Genomic DNA, 20,585 nt, shown 5'->3' on the forward strand with positions numbered 1-20,585 from the left:
ATTGAGTTATTCTAAAAAAAGGGAACTACTATGAACTCTGTGGCATTAAGAAGTGTTGTGTCCAGACCAACGTAGATGATAATCATGAGGTGACATGCCTAGGCTAAACTGAATCTACATTATTTGATCTCTTTCTGGGCACGTTTTTGGAAGAATATTGACTAGCTAGAGAACACCCTAAAGGAAGCAATAAAGATAAGTGCATTAATTGAAAGAACTGGCATCATTTAACCTAAGGAGGAAAACTAGTTAACTGTTTTCAAAAATGTGAAGGGATGTCATTTGGAAAAAGGACTAGTCTTGTTTTATTTTGTTCTAAAGAGCCAAACTCTGAGACAAGAAGATTAAAAGAAGAAAATTAAAGCTTGATGTAAGGAAAAATGTCCTAGGGATTAGATCTGTCCAAAAGTGGAATGAGTGTCAGAAATTTCCCCCTCAACAGAGGCCTTCCAGTGAAAACTGTATGACTTTTGCTGGGGATGTAATAGAAGAGATTCCTGCTCAGGTAGAAGTTGGATTAGGTGGTCTTTGATGTTCTTTCCAACTCTGGGATTCTGTGATTCTGTTTTATCAAAGGATGGGCAGGTAACACACTCTTCCATCAGTATAGTAGACTAAGTTATTTCAGTATACGTAAGTAGAACTTCTCTTTCTTTAATAATATGCTTATCCCCTGGGGCATGTCATATTTTGATGTGTCAAGGTGGTATAACCTTATCTCCAAGACCAAATGATTTGGCCTCTCTGATGCCCATCTCTTTCCTTTTTTTGTCCTTTTTCAAGCTGGGTTAGAAGGAACCCAATGGGATTTGAGAGGAAGTACTTGATTTAATATTAGCCTAGAAATATGAGGATTTCTAAGGAAAGCTCAGGAATGAATACTGTTCTGAATCTTCTGTCCTGAGAATTATGGGTTGAACCTAAAGATTATTCAACCACCATCTTTCCTTTGTGCTATTTACAGTATCCATATATTGCAGTCTCTGTCGTGCAAAGATCAGGAGGACCAGGCATGCTAGCACACATCTGTAATCCCTGCTACAGGGGAGGCTGAGGCTGGTGGATCCCTGGAACTCAGGAGTTCTAAGCTGCAATAACCTGAAGCCAATTGGGAATCCCACTAAATGTGGCACCAGTATGGTATGCCCCAAGGATCAGCAGACCACCAGGCTGCCTAAGGAGGGAAAAACTGTCTTAGGTCAGAAAACCAGCAGGTTTAAGTTGCTATATGGATTGTAATAGCTTTGGGTTTTTGAGTAGCCATTGCATTTCCAACTTAGATAAGGAGACCTAATCTACAAAATAAATAAATAAATAAACAGGACTAGAAGAGTTAAGTATCAGAAATGACAAGGTGTATTCAAATCTTGTGAAAGATTAAGAAGAAAGTCATTTGGACTAGCTCTTGCACTTAGGCTAGCTAATAATGAATATCAATGAAACTTGTACTCCTTACCATTCCCAAGTTAAGATTTCATCCCTATGAAGAAAATGACCTCTGAAATGAACTTGGACCCTTGTAGACAACAATAAAGTAAATAGAAAGAGGTCATAGTTGACATCTTTTCTTCCCATTCCTGTATCCTCTCACCAAGCTCTCAGATATGGAAGGCAGAGAAACTCAACTAAAAACTAACTGGTCCAAATGGTTTCAAACTATGAGAGTTTTCAAGTATTCTTGACAGAAGGAGACCTGAGCTTTGAGAAGAATTCTATCTCAAGAGAAGTTGAGGTTAACCAATGAAGTAAGGATTAATATTGGGACTGCTTTAGGGGAGGGATGTCTCTGCATGGGTCAACGGCTTTCAGAAGGAGCACTTCCATAAAGAAGAACATAGGTAAAATGTCAGACAAACAATGGGGGAGGGGAAGGTAGGAGAATATAGTAGGCAGGCAATCAGGAGCAAAAAAGAAGAAAGTTTCTATTAGAGGAATAAAATGTCAGCTGGACATTAGGAAAGCTGTAGAGGAAGGATGGAAATTTAGGTGCCACACCCATCACAGCATTGAGAGTTGTTTAGATGTGGTTCTAGAGCAGGGATTCCCAAAATGGAGGAAATAAGAAAATTGTGAAAGAGTCACCACTTTGATCCCCATGTTCCTGGAGCTAGTCCTATGGAGACTCCCGGGCTGCTGCTGATGCTCTAGCCTACAAATGCTTCGAGCTTTCTGATGATCTTTTTCCTCTTTCCTTCCTCCCCTTACAGTCATGTCCCTCTCTCCCCCCATGCCCCAACCAAGTATTCAGGACATCATTGGTGGCAAGCAGGGAGGTGGTAGTTGTTGCTGTTTGTCCTTCATTCTCGAAGAGGACCCTGACATCAGGGAGGTGATACCATGACATGCAAGTGAATTGGATTTAAGTGAGGCAGGGCTGTGCAAAGTTAGCAGCCTCACTTTTTCTTTCAGAGCCTTCTGGGTCCAGTGGCAAGATATAGATCAAGATGACTGAAAGCGGTCCAGAGTACAGTGGGAGAACTTGGCCTTTTTAAGGGAAGGTCTTTCCCCAGTCTCAGTTTGACTGAGGCAATAATTAGGAGATCTTAAAAGCCCCGGAAAAGTAGCATAATAAAAATGTTTAAGAACCTCTCTTCTAGTCTCAAGCAGCAGCTGTCAGAGATTTTTTTGGAAGGAGGTGAGGCAGGATTGGTATTTATTTTACAGGGTCTATAAGTATGAAATTTTTCCTAATGTGGAAATAAGTGATAAACTGTTTTCCAAGTACTTACTTTGTACTTTGCATTTCTGATTTCAAAAATAATAAGTAATATTTACAAAGCATGTTAAGACTTGAAAAGCACTTCATATATATTATCTCCTTCATTCCTAACAACCATAATGAGGTAAATGCTATTATTATTCCCATTCTACAGATGAAGAAACTGAATCCAAGCCCAAAGATGCACATCACATAACTAGGATCTGATGCATGATTTGAACTCACTTCTTCCTGATTCCAAAGCCAGCACTCTATCCATTCTGCTGCCAAGCTGCCTTTGTTCTCCCTATTTGTTTCAGCCTACTCACATTTATACAATGTAAACTGGTCTAACTTCCCAGGCAAGTCATCTATACCAGAACCTTCCTAGGTCAGGGGGAATATCATCCTCCTTACTCTCAGTTCCATGGAGAACCAATGCAGCAATGGCACCTGACAGAGACAAAATGCCACCTTTCAAAAACTTAGAATTCTAGGAAGTCTTCTGGGATTCCAAGAAGGTAAGTGACTACCAAGTGTCAGATGCAGGATTTAAATCCAGACACTCCCTACTCCAGGACCACCACCCCTACCACAACATACATATTCCCCTTCTTTCACCAGTTGGAAATAGAAACTACAAAACCCAGAAACAGATTTATAGATGAATGAATGAATGAAAAAACATTAATTAAGCGCCAAGTATTGTACTAAAATGACTTAATGGGTAGAGTACCCAGACCTGGGATCTTACTGATTCAAATCTGCCCTCAGACACTTAAAAACTGTGTGACTCTGGGCAAGTCACTTAATCCCATTTGTTTCAGTTTTAACAAGCTAGAGAAGGACATGGCAAACCACTCCAGTGTCTTTGTCAAGAGAATTCCAAATGGAGGTCACAAAAAGTCAGACTTGACTGAAAAATTACTAAACAAGAATAATACTGTGCTAAGGACCATGCACCAGAAGTTATTTCTGGTTTCTATAGCAGCCTCTGAGCATATAAACACTTTGTTTACTGTGCCTGTACATTCATCATACTCAGACTTCACAGGATGCCACTTAAAAAAATAACCAGAGCTCTCGGTTAAATGGGACCTGAAACAAATGAGGAAAAGTAAAGGGTCTTAAGTGGACTTTCCATATGCCTCCCCAGCTGAAAACATCCATGTGTTATGCCTTTCTCTATTAGAATGTGAACTCCTTTAGAACAAATACTATTTTCATTTTTCTCTGTATTTCCAGAACTTGACACAGTGCTTGATGCTAAATGAAAGCTTTTTCATTCATTCATTCACTAATTCATTCATTCATTCAGTTCCACACACCAGCAGAAATCCAGGGATTCCCATGGTGGTATGGATTCTGTGACCAAAGTGGAGTAATACCAGTTGGTCCCGTGAAGGTGTGCTATGATATATATATTCTTCTGCCTTGTTCTCCATTCCAGACAGAAAGAAATAAAGCAGGGGAATCCACAGATTCTCAGGGGTGGGGCAGATGGTGAGTACAGCCAAAATGTGACTATCTGACCAGATATGCTTACTAATAACTTTGCTTTGTTAGAATTTTGCTTGCTCACCCAACACGGCACATCTGTGTGTCTCCTCTAGTAAGGTCACCTTGATTAGGCAATGAACATTCAATAAAGATTTAAAACAGCTGTTTTGTATAGAAGTGGGAAAATAGTGAGGATGAACCAGATTCTCATTTTAATTTTTGGTGGGAGAGGGTATGTTTTTTATTATTTGCATGTAGAGGAAGTGTGCATGGTGGCTACGGCCCTAGTCTTAGAGTCAAAAAGGCCTGGCTTTGATTCCACATTAAACATTTGCTAGCTATGTGTCCTTGAGCTAGTCTCTTAACTTCTGTGAGAATCAGTTTCCTCATCTATTAAATGGGAATAAAAATAGTGTGCTTCACTATGTAAGAATCAAATGAGATAATGGTTTAAAATGCTTTTCGAAGCCTAAGGCACTATATGAACAGTGAACACATGAACAGCTAATATACTGTTGTTGTAGTTGGTGCAGTGGAAAGAGACCTGGGCCTGGGGCCAGGAAGACATGAATTCAAATTTGACCTGAGACACTTAATGGCAGTGTGACCCTGAGGAAGGCATTTAGCCTGTTTCCTCAACTCTAAAATGGGGATAATAATAACACCTTCTTCCCAGGGTTGTTGAGATAATAAAATGAGATATTCACAAAGCATTTAGAAGAGTGTTTGATACATAGTAGATACTGTATAAATGCTAGCTGGTAGTGTAGTAGTAGTAGTAGTAGTAGTAGTAGTAGTAGTAGTAGTAGTAGTAGTAGTAGTAGTAGTAGTAGTAGTAGTAGTATTCTACTAGTAGTAGATATTATAAGTAGGCAGTGTAATTTAGTACAGAGATATCAAAGTCACAGGGGGTCCATGGGGCATGAAAAATTCACAACTGCTCACAGGGATCTATTTCTATTTGAATATGGCACCACTGAATAAAAAAATAGGTCTTAAAGTTAGGAAGACCAGCTTCAAGTTCAGCTTCTGATACATATTGGCTGCGTAGCTCTGGACAAGTCACCTAATTTTTCAATGTCCCTAGGAACCCTCTAAGACTATCAAATGAGAGTAGGTGCTAACCTGCATTCATGGGGGGAATATACTTACTGGGAGTTCCCTATGCCAATAAAAGAGCATATCATACTCCCCCAGAAAAAAAAAAAGGAAGTTTTAGGACATTTTCTCCCAGAATGAAAATCAAGCCCCAGTACTTGTAGCCATACAGACAAAAGTAAAAATCAAGAACAAAGTTGAGAAATAAAAGATGGTCTAGCCAGATTCTGTAGACAGCAGCATATGTTCTGTCTGAATATACTACCTATCACCATGATACATCGGCATTTCACCAGCATGCTATATTTATGAGAAGGAAACCAAGGGGAAAGGTGACTATCTTTCTTTATGTCCATTGTCCCCCTGACTTGAGTACCATCCATCCATAAAAGCCTAGAATCTTTGATCTCTAGGATTTATGGGAACAAACTAGCTGATCTCAAATCCCTATACGGGATATGCCAAGTTGACTGGGAATTACTGTGCACAAAATGTTTTGCTTTTATATCACAGAAAGGAACCAAGAGAAATGTAAGTCTTCTGTCACACTGCACTTTTGAAATTTCAGAGTTGTTCTCTGCCCTCTGAAGCAACTCTGGAAATCTCAACACAATGAAAAGAACGCAGCCAATTGTCCCACCTTCAGGGAGACCCTTGATTGAAGGGTGAGGATCTTTAGGGCTCCCATGATGATCCCAAAGGGGGAGAGGGGGAATGCAAAAGCTGACAGGTGAAAGGGGGAGAGATTATCTGCAGAATAAGCCCCAGTGCTCAAAGACAGAAGCAAGAGGAATTATTCCCACAGGAAACCTTTCTCATAGTATCATTGAGATGACTTTTTTCACCTTCTTTCAGTAACTTGTCAAGACTGTCGAGTAAAAAGAGCAGCTTAAAATAAGTCAGTGAATTAGGAAGGAGCTGTGTGCTATCACTGAGCTGAGGCTGATTGGCACAGGGAGTGGTCAGTTCATTCTTCCTACTCCATCTGTTGTGTTGAATCCAGAGGTGGCTGACCTTTGGGGGTGAATTATGCGTAATATAATGAATGACATTATGTCATTACGAGCCCTAGGTCATTACATTCCCAAAACTATAAGCCAAGGGAAGCATGTAGGGCCCCAGGGTCCTCTGGAACTACTCTATGGTCTCCAAAGTTCTTTGTCCTCTATATTCTCACAAGGCTTTGCAGGCTGCTAGGAAAAAGAATCAGCTTTAAAAAGTTTATAACCATTGTCACACCTCTCGGTAGTGGTGACTCTTAACATTCTTCATTTAACCAGGAAGTTTGCTATTTTTCTTATTTTTCTTTTTTCTTATTTTTCTCAATCAAACTCCTACTTTCATGGCTTCCAGGGAAGGGGAACCTACAGCCTTGAGGCCACATGTGGCCTTCTAGGTCCTTGGGTGCAGTCTTTTGACTGAGTCCAAGTTTTACAAAACAAATCCTCTTTTTAAAGGGAATTTGTTCTATAAAGTTTGGATTCAGTCAAAAGACCACACTTGAAGACCTAGAGGGCCATGTGTGGCCTTGAGGCAGCAGGTTTCCTCCCTTGCCCCTCCCCCACCTAGATTCATCCATTTTTTTTTATTAGTTTATTTATTTATTTTTAGTTTCCAGCATTCTGGAATGCAATCTGATATAGGCTCTACACATATATTCCTATTAAACACATTTCCACATTTCATGTTGCATAGAATTATAACAAATGAAAGACTCCATAGTTCTTTCTCCAGATATAGACCCATCCATTTTAAATCATGTTTCCAAAATCAATTATTTTTTTCAAAGAACATGAGAACTCTGCCCTTTACCTACCTAGTCAGCCATTGATGGCATCTCCCAACAACTCTACTTTCCAACATGGGGCTCTGATGGATTGACAGGGTTAGACAACTGGGCAGAGTCTACATGATAGCAAACCATTCTGTAAAACTTCTGGGAGCGGAGTTTCTAATGACTAGTGGTAATCTGAGTGCTATCACTTAGAGAGAGGCTGAGTTCTACTTCTTCCTTCTTGTCCAAGCAATATCTGATTCTGCCTATGGGAACCTTTTGCCCAGGGCTGCCTAATACCTCCTACGGGTTTCAACATTTGACAGAAAAGGAAAGGTAGGGAAGGTAAACCAAACCCTCTTTGGAACCCTCTCAGCTTCTAAAAGCCTTTTGATTCTAAATGAAGCTTTGGGATGAGGGGCAGGAGGTACTCTTCTGACTGAGAGGCATGCTCTGTCAGTCTGGAATTCCATCCCAACTGGTGTGATCATTCAACAGAAGCATTAGACACTCCCCACCCAAGAGGAAGAATAACCTTCCTCATTTTTGTTATCACTGCCCATTGGCATTTATCAAGTGCGCACCTGAGTTGCAAACAGACACAGCCCCTGTGTCTCAAAATCTAAAACTATCCATCAGGAGAAGCTGTTAACTACCTAAATCTGCTTTAAGGATTGAGTCTTCTCCTTTTTGTTCTTTTTCAGACAGATTTTGGGTACCAGGACAGACTTACTAGTTTTGTTAGCCACCCACCTCTGGAGTCATTTCCTCCTTTCTGCTGCTTTCATGTTACCATGAGCAAACTCAGAATTACTAGGTCTCCAGATGACACTTCTACCAGTTAATTAAAGAAAGATACAGATTTTGTTGGAACTACTTGGGGTAATGTTAAAGAGAGACACAGAACCGTTCTTTATCACACTTGCTGTATATTCAGGGATGTTATTGATAATATTGCACAGATCAGTAAGGAATCAAGCCAAGTTGTTTTGGTGGGTTTTTTTAAGAAACATTTGCACATAAAAATCTGTGTATAGAGCATTTCTAAACAAATTCCTGTAGGATCCAAATCTATTTTCACTGTTATCATCAGGTTTTTTGGCTTGATCTTTGAGATAAGAACACCATATTCCTATAAAGAATATTTATTAAATACTGTGCCTCAGTCTTTGAGCAGTCATGATGAAGCTTCAGACATCATTTAAGTATTTCTTAGAATGCATACATGTGACTTTTCAAATTAGTGTTAGGATAATTGAAAGTTACAGTGAAGGAAGCACCAATTTTCTTGCTTCCTCAATGTCAGATAGAGAATAAAGTTTGAAGCACAGTGACCTTTGAATGGTGGGAATCCATAGTTTCAACTAGAAAACGCATCACCTATCATGCAACAACATGTCATATCCAGCCTCCTTACATATGGGCAGCCTATCCCCAAGCTTGCAATTGCACTCCCTTCTCATAATAATGATATCAAACACATCTGTAGTACTTTACTTTTGCCATCTTATTTGAACCTCAGACTTCTTTGAGGTTATATCATTAACCCTGTTTTGTAGACAAGGATATGGAGGCTCAGAAAGGGTCAATGTCTTACGCAGGGTGACACAGCTGTTATGCATTTAAGGCAGGATTTCAGGTCAAGTATTCCTTACGGCACAGCCAGAGCTTTATTCGTGATACCACATGATGCTTGATCCATTTAAAATCATTCTTTTCCTACAAGGTGTTATTAGTCCAGTGGCCAGTTTTTCCATGAAGTTTTCATGAACTTTAAGCCTCCCTTTAATTAAAATATTTCTTCCAATTCTCCAATTTTGTTAGTAAACATTTTGTCTCATTTGACCTCATCACACTGTAATATATACGGCATGCTTCTGTTCACCTTCCATTTTTCCCCTAATAGAAGTTAAGCACCCTGAGGAGAGAGACTTAGAATTTTTCATCTTCATATGCCTAGTACCTAACACAGTTCTTTGCCTACAGGGAAGCAACTAATAAATGTTTGCCAAATTGAAAATTGAATCATTTCAGGGATGCTTAAAAAAAATCAACTAGATATTGACCAGAGAAATAGGATATTTCCTTTGACATGGTGTCCAAATCCTTTCTCTTTATTTTTTCTCCTCCCTTCTCTTCTCTTTTCTTTTTTTAAAACTAAACAATAACATTTATTAAGTCTCTACTATGTGCCAAGCACTGTGCTAAGAGATGGAGATACAAAAGAAAAAGTCAAAATGGAACTTACATTCTTTTTTAAATTTTATTTTTAATTTATGGGATAAAACAAGCATTTCTATAACATAGTATAATAAAAAAGATGATTGCACATAAAACTGCACATTTATCATGTAGTTATATACCTGAAAGAGGACCTTCAGTTGTGTTTAGTGTGTGTGAGAGTGCAATGTTAATCAGAGTTAAAGATTCCCCCCCCCCCCCATTGATGGGCCTGCACATTAAGGGAAGCTTGATTAGGGGAGGCCTGCATCTTTTCTTAATTTCTAACGAGGCACTGATTCTCAAGGGTTGCGATGCTCTCTGGATCTGAAAAGTGTATAAATATTCTGAGGTGAAGTTTTACTTTGGGGCTTAGTTTTTGGAAGAAAGTTTGTGTGCCAGATGAGACTCTGGGAAGCCACCAAGCAGCCCCCTGGCTTTGAAAACCCAATTGTTGGTACTTCTCTCTGCAGTAACTATGTATGCATAGTCAGACAGTTGGATCTGTCTGTTGATCTGTGATGTATGTATGATTTACAGTCAGACAGTTGGAAGCCCTGTCTGTTGATCTGTGATGTATGTGTGACTTACAGTCAGACAGTTGGATCTGTCTGTTGATCTGTGATGTATGTGTGACTTACAGTCAGACAGTTGGATCTGTCTGTTGATCTGTGATGTATGTGTGACTTACAGTCAGACAGTTGGAAGCCCTGTCTGTTGATCTGTGATGTATGTGTGACTTACAGTCAGACAGTTGGAAGCCCTGTCTGTTGATCTGTGATGTATGTGTGACTTACAGTCAGACAGTTGGAAGCCCTGTCTGTTGATCTGTGATGTATGTGTGACTTACAGTCAGACAGTTGGAAGCCCTGTCTGTTGATCTGTGATGTATGTGTGACTTACAGTCAGACAGTTGGAAGCCCTGTCTGTTGATCTGTGATGTATGTGTGACTTACAGTCAGACAGTTGGAAGCCCTGTCTGTTGATCTGTGATGTATGTGTGACTTACAGTCAGACAGTTGGAAGCCCTGTCTGTTGATCTGTGATGTATGTGTGACTTACAGTCAGACAGTTGGAAGCCCTGTCTGTTGATCTGTGATGTATGTGTGACTTACAGTCAGACAGTTGGAAGCCCTGTCTGTTGATCTGTGATGTATGTGTGACTTACAGTCAGACAGTTGGAAGCCCTGTCTGTTGATCTGTGATGTATGTGTGACTTACAGTCAGACAGTTGGAAGCCCTGTCTGTTGATCTGTGATGTATGTGTGACTTACAGTCAGACAGTTGGAAGCCCTGTCTGTTGATCTGTGATGTATGTGTGACTTACAGTCAGACAGTTGGAAGCCCTGTCTGTTGATCTGTGATGTATGTGTGACTTACAGTCAGACAGTTGGAAGCCCTGTCTGCTGATCTGTGATGTATGTGTGACTTACAGTCAGACAGTTGGAAGCCCTGTCTGCTGATCTGTGATGTATGTGTGACTTACAGTCAGACAGTTGGAAGCCCTGTCTGTTGATCTGTGATGTATGTGTGACTTACAGTCAGACAGTTGGAAGCCCTGTCTGTTGATCTGTGATGTATGTGTGACTTACAGTCAGACAGTTGGAAGCCCTGTCTGCTGATCTGTGATGTATGTGTGACTTACAGTCAGACAGTTGGAAGCCCTGTCTGCTGATCTGTGATGTATGTGTGACTTACAGTCAGACAGTTGGAAGCCCTGTCTGTTGATCTGTGATGTATGTGTGACTTACAGTCAGACAGTTGGAAGCCCTGTCTGCTGATCTGTGATGTATGTGTGACTTACAGTCAGACAGTTGGAAGCCCTGTCTGCTGATCTGTGATGTATGTGTGACTTACAGTCAGACAGTTGGAAGCCCTGTCTGCTGATCTGTGATGTATGTGTGACTTACAGTCAGACAGTTGGAAGCCCTGTCTGCTGATCTGTGATGTATGTGTGACTTACAGTCAGACAGTTGGAAGCCCTGTCTGCTGATCTGTGATGTATGTGTGACTTACAGTCAGACAGTTGGAAGCCCTGTCTGCTGATCTGTGATGTATGTGTGACTTACAGTCAGACAGTTGGAAGCCCTGTCTGCTGATCTGTGATGTATGTGTGACTTACAGTCAGACAGTTGGAAGCCCTGTCTGTTGATCTGTGATGTATGTGTGACTTACAGTCAGACAGTTGGAAGCCCTGTCTGTTGATCTGTGATGTATGTGTGACTTACAGTCAGACAGTTGGAAGCCCTGTCTGCTGATCTGTGATGTATGTGTGACTTACAGTCAGACAGTTGGAAGCCCTGTCTGTTGATCTGTGATGTATGTGTGACTTACAGTCAGACAGTTGGAAGCCCTGTCTGCTGATCTGTGATGTATGTGTGACTTACAGTCAGACAGTTGGAAGCCCTGTCTGCTGATCTGTGATGTATGTGTGACTTACAGTCAGACAGTTGGAAGCCCTGTCTGTTGATCTGTGATGTATGTGTGACTTACAGTCAGACAGTTGGAAGCCCTGTCTGTTGATCTGTGATGTATGTGTGACTTACAGTCAGACAGTTGGAAGCCCTGTCTGTTGATCTGTGATGTATGTGTGACTTACAGTCAGACAGTTGGAAGCCCTGTCTGCTGATCTGTGATGTATGTGTGACTTACAGTCAGACAGTTGGAAGCCCTGTCTGCTGATCTGTGATGTATGTGTGACTTACAGTCAGACAGTTGGAAGCCCTGTCTGTTGATCTGTGATGTATGTGTGACTTACAGTCAGACAGTTGGAAGCCCTGTCTGCTGATCTGTGATGTATGTGTGACTTACAGTCAGACAGTTGGAAGCCCTGTCTGTTGATCTGTGATGTATGTGTGACTTACAGTCAGACAGTTGGAAGCCCTGTCTGCTGATCTGTGATGTATGTGTGACTTACAGTCAGACAGTTGGAAGCCCTGTCTGCTGATCTGTGATGTATGTGTGACTTACAGTCAGACAGTTGGAAGCCCTGTCTGTTGATCTGTGATGTATGTGTGACTTACAGTCAGACAGTTGGAAGCCCTGTCTGCTGATCTGTGATGTATGTGTGACTTACAGTCAGACAGTTGGAAGCCCTGTCTGCTGATCTGTGATGTATGTGTGACTTACAGTCAGACAGTTGGAAGCCCTGTCTGTTGATCTGTGATGTATGTGTGACTTACAGTCAGACAGTTGGAAGCCCTGTCTGTTGATCTGTGATGTATGTGTGACTTACAGTCAGACAGTTGGAAGCCCTGTCTGTTGATCTGTGATGTATGTGTGACTTACAGTCAGACAGTTGGAAGCCCTGTCTGCTGATCTGTGATGTATGTGTGACTTACAGTCAGACAGTTGGAAGCCCTGTCTGTTGATCTGTGATGTATGTGTGACTTACAGTCAGACAGTTGGAAGCCCTGTCTGTTGATCTGTGATGTATGTGTGACTTACAGTCAGACAGTTGGAAGCCCTGTCTGCTGATCTGTGATGTATGTGTGACTTACAGTCAGACAGTTGGAAGCCCTGTCTGCTGATCTGTGATGTATGTGTGACTTACAGTCAGACAGTTGGAAGCCCTGTCTGTTGATCTGTGATGTATGTGTGACTTACAGTCAGACAGTTGGAAGCCCTGTCTGTTGATCTGTGATGTATGTGTGACTTACAGTCAGACAGTTGGAAGCCCTGTCTGCTGATCTGTGATGTATGTGTGACTTACAGTCAGACAGTTGGAAGCCCTGTCTGCTGATCTGTGATGTATGTGTGACTTACAGTCAGACAGTTGGAAGCCCTGTCTGTTGATCTGTGATGTATGTGTGACTTACAGTCAGACAGTTGGAAGCCCTGTCTGTTGATCTGTGATGTATGTATGACTTACAGTCAGACAGTTGGAAGCCCTGTCTGTTGATCTGTGATGTATGTGTGACTTACAGTCAGACAGTTGGAAGCCCTGTCTGTTGATCTGTGATGTATGTATGACTTACAGTCAGACAGTTGGAAGCCCTGTCTGTTGATCTGTGATGTATGTGTGACTTACAGTCAGACAGTTGGAAGCCCTGTCTGTTGATCTGTGATGTATGTATGACTTACAGTCAGACAGTTGGAAGCCCTGTCTGCTGATCTGTGATGTATGTGTGACTTACAGTCAGACAGTTGGAAGCCCTGTCTGCTGATCTGTGATGTATGTGTGACTTACAGTCAGACAGTTGGAAGCCCTGTCTGTTGATCTGTGATGTATGTGTGACTTACAGTCAGACAGTTGGAAGCCCTGTCTGCTGATCTGTGATGTATGTGTGACTTACAGTCAGACAGTTGGAAGCCCTGTCTGTTGATCTGTGATGTATGTGTGACTTACAGTCAGACAGTTGGAAGCCCTGTCTGCTGATCTGTGATGTATGTGTGACTTACAGTCAGACAGTTGGAAGCCCTGTCTGCTGATCTGTGATGTATGTGTGACTTACAGTCAGACAGTTGGAAGCCCTGTCTGTTGATCTGTGATGTATGTGTGACTTACAGTCAGACAGTTGGAAGCCCTGTCTGTTGATCTGTGATGTATGTATGACTTACAGTCAGACAGTTGGAAGCCCTGTCTGTTGATCTGTGATGTATGTGTGACTTACAGTCAGACAGTTGGAAGCCCTGTCTGTTGATCTGTGATGTATGTATGACTTACAGTCAGACAGTTGGAAGCCCTGTCTGTTGATCTGTGATGTATGTGTGACTTACAGTCAGACAGTTGGAAGCCCTGTCTGTTGATCTGTGATGTATGTATGACTTACAGTCAGACAGTTGGAAGCCCTGTCTGCTGATCTGTGATGTATGTGTGACTTACAGTCAGACAGTTGGAAGCCCTGTCTGCTGATCTGTGATGTATGTGTGACTTACAGTCAGACAGTTGGAAGCCCTGTCTGTTGATCTGTGATGTATGTGTGACTTACAGTCAGACAGTTGGAAGCCCTGTCTGCTGATCTGTGATGTATGTGTGACTTACAGTCAGACAGTTGGAAGCCCTGTCTGTTGATCTGTGATGTATGTGTGACTTACAGTCAGACAGTTGGAAGCCCTGTCTGCTGATCTGTGATGTATGTGTGACTTACAGTCAGACAGTTGGAAGCCCTGTCTGTTGATCTGTGATGTATGTGTGACTTACAGTCAGACAGTTGGAAGCCCTGTCTGCTGATCTGTGATGTATGTGTGACTTACAGTCAGACAGTTGGAAGCCCTGTCTGTTGATCTGTGATGTATGTGTGACTTACAGTCAGACAGTTGGAAGCCCTGTCTGTTGATCTGTGATGTATGTGTGACTTACAGTCAGACAGTTGGAAGCCCTGTCTGCTGATCTGTGATGTATGTATGACTTACAGTCAGACAGTTGGAAGCCCTGTCTGTTGATCTTTATTTTTTTTTCCCTGAAGTTCTGGGTGCTGACATTTTCCCCTGAACTAAGTGAATGATATAGATGTACTTGGTTAAAGTGATTGTTGACTGCCTCAAAAATTGTTTTCCTTTTAGAAAAGCGGATCTGAGAACTTGTACAGCAGACCCTCCTGTGTATGTTAGAGTCCTTGCTGGTACAGAATTGGGACGGAAAGCACAGATATATGATGATAGTCTCATCCCCACAAATTCCAGTATGCTTTTCTTCCTTCTGATAAATCAGTTCTTTAAGATACCAAAGGACTGCTCTGATCCTTTTGTTATGTACTATGAGTTCACACTGGGATATAGTTCATTAGGTAAGCAGAATGTAGAGCAATGAGGTCTCAAGAGCGCTGAACCAGGAACAGTGAGCAGAAGCTGCAAAGAGGAAGATTTAAGCTTGATGTAGGGAAGAACTCCTAATAATTAGAGCTGGTCATAAGTGGAATGAGATGCCCCTGGAGGGAGTGGGTTCCTCTTTACTAGGTCTTCACGTAAAGGACAGGAGACCATTTGTCAAGTGTGTTATAAAGAAAATTGTCATTTGGAATAAATGGCCTCTGAAGTCCCATCCCACTGAAGAGACTGGGTTTTTTAAAAGAGTACTTCAAGCCTGACTTTACTCTTGCTATGTTATGGCCCAAGGCAAGATAAAGTACTGAAAGCCTAGGCATGACCTTATGGGAGTACAGGAGCATTGACTACTGAGCAGATGCCACAGCAAGAGATGGTTTCTGCTTGGCCAGAGACATACTCCAGTGCCACATTGACTCCTAGTCATGGGGGCAGCTGGAGGACTCCCAGGAATTAGGGTGACAAATAAGAAGAGTCAAGTGAGCCCTGTGAGATGAAGAATTTTGCCTTCAAACAGAAATAAGTACAACTCCCATTTATACAGTTACAAAATGCTGTTTTATGTATGTATATGCATGTACATGTGTATCATGATATGTGGATATATATTTACATGTATGCAATGTGTAATTCTATGTAAATCTATAAGCATGTGTATGTGTGTAGTTTATATATATAATTGCATGTATACATATATACACATATAATTTGGTAATTTCAATAATATGTATATGTATGTATATACAAGCATACATAATGCTGTAGAGAAGGATCATTACATATATATGTATATGTTTGCATATATGCACATAAAATTTTGTTCCTTTCAACATGTATGTATATGCATCTGTAATATGTATAATCATTATGTATGTATACATAGATACATAATTTTGTCCTTTCAATAATATGTATTGTTTATATGGGTGCATATACATATATGTAATGGTATGGAGATATGTTGTTACCTATATGTATTGTATTGTGCATAAATGTGCACAAATATAAATTTTCAGTCCTTTCGACAATATGTGAATGTATATATACATCCTTCCTATATACATGTATTTTACATATGTCTCTATATAACATATATGTCTATGTACATATATGTTATACACAGATATATAAATACAAAATATAGTCCTTTCAGCACTATGTGTGTGTGTGTGTGAATATGTATGTGTGTATATATATGTAATTGTGTTATTATTACATGTCTGTACACATATGCATGTGTGAGTTGTTGTTAGTCACTTCGGTCATGTCCAACTCTTCATGACCCTGTTGGGGGTTTTCTTGGCAAAGATACTGGAGTGGTTCACCATTTCCTTCTCCAACTCATTTTACAGATGAGGAACCAAGACTAACAGGGTTAAGTGATTTGCCCAGGGTCACTTAGCTAGGAAGTTTCAGAGGCCAAATTTCAACTCAGATTCTCCTAACTCCAGGGCCAACACACTATTCACTGAACCACCTAGCTGCTTGTTATGTGTATATGTATGTGTGTGTATATATATGTATATATATATACATATATGTATGCACATATGCATACACATAGATAGATAGATAGATAGATAGATAGATAGATAGATAGATAGATAGATAGATGGATAGATAGATAGAAAGAAAGAAATGTGGTCCTTTCAACAATCTTGGGAGGTAGGCAGTAGTATTGTCATTATTCTTAGTTTACAAATACAGAAACTGAGGCCAGAGAGGCCAAGGACACAAGGCTAGTAAGAAGCCAAGCTAGACTTCATCTTAAATGCCTCTGATACCAGCGTGCTTTCCACAATGCAGCTACTCTGTTGAATAGCATGTTATTCTATAAATTCAATTCAAACCCTTCAGGGCTTCCCCTGTGCATGGCATGTAGAATCACTATGTGTGGGACAGCTAGGTGGTACTGTGGATGCTACAATAGTACCAAGTCTGCAGTTGGAAAGATCTGAATTTAAATCTAGCTCCAGACACTTGTCAGCTTTGTGATCCTGGGCAAGTCACTTAACCCTGTTTACCTCAATTTCCTCATCTGTAAAATGGGGATGATAATAAGACCTACCTCTTGGGGTTGTTGTGGGGGTCAAATGAGATAACCCATCACTTAGCACATTGTAAGCTCTATATAATTGTTATTATTATTGGAAAAATAAATACGTTCCCCCAAGATTTTAGAAGAGCTTTTCAGCTTTCTTGGCCACTTGCAACTCTCTATCCCTGATAGTCTTTTAGTATGTGAAGGTCACATAGACTAGGGAGAGGTTGAACAAGGCCAGATGCAAATAATATGCAAATTCATTGAATAATCTTTATGTCCTTGAGGAATGAATGATAAGAACCCAACTTTAGCTTAAAAAATTTTTTTCTAGACTCTAAGGCCAAAAAGAAATGGAATTTAAATCAGAAACCAAGCCCTCAGTTCCAGTGAACAGCTGTATGAAAGGAACAAGCACATATATTGAAGTATGAGCAGAATTAGCATTCTGAGTAAGCCTATAGTATTTGCATAACAAATGCCTGCTCTGTTTGGATAACTGAGCCACTTCCATATCACTGGACATCTCTCTGAAGCTGGATGCACAGTAAAATAGAAGATAATCAAAGATAATCAAATTCTTCAAGGAGATGATTTGGCCGAGGCTGACATCTCCTTAAAGATGCTGATATGAGCAATGGATACATTGCCTTTTGACTGACAGGGTATTAGATGGAAATGTTCTTGCTTTAAAAAAAAAAGGTAGCTGTCTAAATGAATTTATTGGAGTCGGATGAGATACTGTGTACCGTGTGATGCATTTTGGGTGCAGGATTGTAATTTTTTTGGTCCAGACCTATTTATGATTTCATTGGTGTGGAAACTCCTGGTGCAAAAATATCCCTCTCCCAATGTAGCTCAGTAATTCCTCTGTAGCTCCCAGTCACCGGCAGGCACTAAAAGGTTAAGTGACTTTCTGAGGGGCACACAGCAAATATGTGTTAGAAGGAAGACTTGAAACCAGGTCTTTCCTGGCTCTAGTAATGATTCTCTATCCACTATTTCCAAATCACTCAAGTAGAGATTCTGGTATTTAAGCCTATACCATATCTACAAAATAGACATGGGTCTTATAAACATATCTTAGCATCAGTTCTGTCCTCTCATCAAGGGACTACATCTGAGAAATGGAGCAAGCCCTGGTCCTGTGTCCTCCACTACTGAAGGCTGACCTGTGACAAACCAGGAACCATGACCTGATGCCTCATGGTTTCTGTCCGTCACATGAGCCTTTTTACTTTGGGGCTTACAGCCTGATACTCAGAAACAAAGGCCCAGCTTGTCCTGTGTTTCAGAAGCCCAGTTTCTCTGTGAGGGCCAGCTGCCTCACTGCCCCATACATTTCTGAGAGATGTAGTAAGGGCAATTTCATATAAGTGTAGCCTTTCACCCAGTAAAAAGAGAATTGATCTCAGTGTTTAAATTCACAAAGATTTTTTTAAGTGTCCTTCATGGGAAAAACCAAGCAGCTGAGAGATAAGTATTATTCTTTAGTGGGTTTCATATCTCAAGGCAAAAAAAGCCTTTTGAATTGGCTAATTATTTAAGTGGCATTCTGTTCTCTGAAGGCACAAGCTCCATTCAGGGTCAATGTGAACAGAGAATGGTCCTCTCTTCATGTATGGGTTAATGTTTTATAGTTGTTCATATCTTATAATTTTTTACAGGAGTGGAAGTCACAAGGTGGCTGTCTACGACTTGGAGATGCCTCTGAATTTTTGAGTGGCACACTTTACTCTGGATTATGACCATGTTAGCAGCAGCTACCCTGTTTGGTTTTAGGTTTGGTTAAATGAGAAAGGATGTATATCAGTATATCCATCTCCAGCTAAAAAAGAATATCTTGTGTTTCAAATGTTGACCAATATCCCCAGTTCCTTCATCCAGTCCTCACAGGGTCACAAGGACCTCCACTATTCTAGTTGCCCTCTGCTGCTACTCTCTAGAGCAGTACTCCTTAAAGTGTGGTTCTCAACCCCAGTGAGGTCTCAAACCCACAGTTTAAGAAGTGCTGAAAGGTCCTGAAGTGGAAAAAGTTTAAGAAGTCTAGAGCATATCACATATGTACTGATTCTTGACGGATGAACACAGTTTCAACAGGTAGAGAGTGAAGTAGATTCTCTTCCAAATAGAATGAAATAATCCAAAGCCTAGAAGGAGAAAAGTTTAGACTGTCTTCAGGAAATGATCAATAATCCAATCTTGACTAAGTGTGGGAAGGAGAATATGAAGTAAGGCATCTCCATTTTTAAAAGGATGTCAAAAACCTGAGGAAGTCATAGAAAACCAAGCTAAATAAATGTATAAAAGTAGATATTAAGGATGGGATCTGAACTGCACCTCATTGGTTTCATTGATTTAGGAAACTCCCTTTACCAATACCGCTAAACATCTCTTCCACTTGAAAATCACCCTCTTATAGGTTAAATGACTTGTCTAGAGTAGCACAGCTGGAATATATCAGAGGCAGGACATGATCCCCGTTCTTCTGACCCAGAGACAGTATCTCCAAAAACTTTACCACGCTGCTTCTTTTGAGATTGCTGAAGAAAAGTTGAAGGATTTGGAATTAGCTTGGAGACAAAGTATTGTTCCCAGCTGCTTAAGAAGGTACTAACTTTCCATCTCCTCATGAGACTAAGAAAATTAATGGTAGTCACATTGGTTTTTATAACAATTCTGCCTCTTAGATGAGATATAAAATTGAAACATGAGTCACTCCTGGTCATTAAGAACCAGCCTCTTAATCCATACTGCAGTAGTGAAGAGGTTATCCAGGTTCTCTACCAGCATCATTTCCAGGATGAGTCATGGTCCCCTGTACCAGCAAATTCTCTTGTTAATTTCACCTCTGTATGCTTTTCTGTAACTCCTGCCCAACGTGCATCATGATGCTGAATATTTTGAGCCCAGGTGTTTTGTAATTGAGAAATGTACAAGGTAGCAGTTTTGCCTGTGTTTCCATGTATCTTTATTTTAAATCTGGAATATGTTTCTAATCTCACACAACATGTTGCCTGAGAAGTATTCATTAGATTTGTTTTATGTTTTCATTTCTTTGACTTATTATCATACAAGGAGTTGGTAATATCCATAAATGTTGCATGTATGGTTAACCAAGTAGCAATTTTTAGACAACTTAAATAAGGGACATCATCCATCAGAGAATAAGCTTCCAAATTGGGAAGTTTGTTTGTGAAATTTTTATATGTTAATTGTTGGGACTTGATCATTTTAAAAATAACTTTAAGTCAATTTACTTAAGTACTTACTTTGTGCCGGGCTAAGCACTAAAAACATAAATAGAAGCAAATGGAAATACAATCCTGCCTTTAAGGAGGTTAAGATCTAACGGGGGAAGACAACACATCAAAAGGAAGTTAAGAAGCAAGGGAACCCTATGTGGGATCATGGTGGCCAAAGTATCTTCTAGAATGGGAAGGCTGTTATGATGTGGTGTAAAAGGAAGTCTGGAGAACCAGGAATAG

General features: G+C 40.5%; 1 protein-coding gene across 12 annotated transcripts in view; it reads left to right on the forward strand.

Annotated features, from left to right (window-relative positions):
* PHACTR1 (phosphatase and actin regulator 1) overlaps nucleotides 1–20,585 on the forward strand; it is a 668,125-nt gene that overhangs the window by 597,156 nt on the left and 50,384 nt on the right. The window lies entirely within an intron of this gene.

This window comes from Notamacropus eugenii, chromosome 4 (genome assembly GCF_028372415.1).
Source record: "Notamacropus eugenii isolate mMacEug1 chromosome 4, mMacEug1.pri_v2, whole genome shotgun sequence".
NCBI lineage: Eukaryota > Metazoa > Chordata > Mammalia > Diprotodontia > Macropodidae > Notamacropus > Notamacropus eugenii.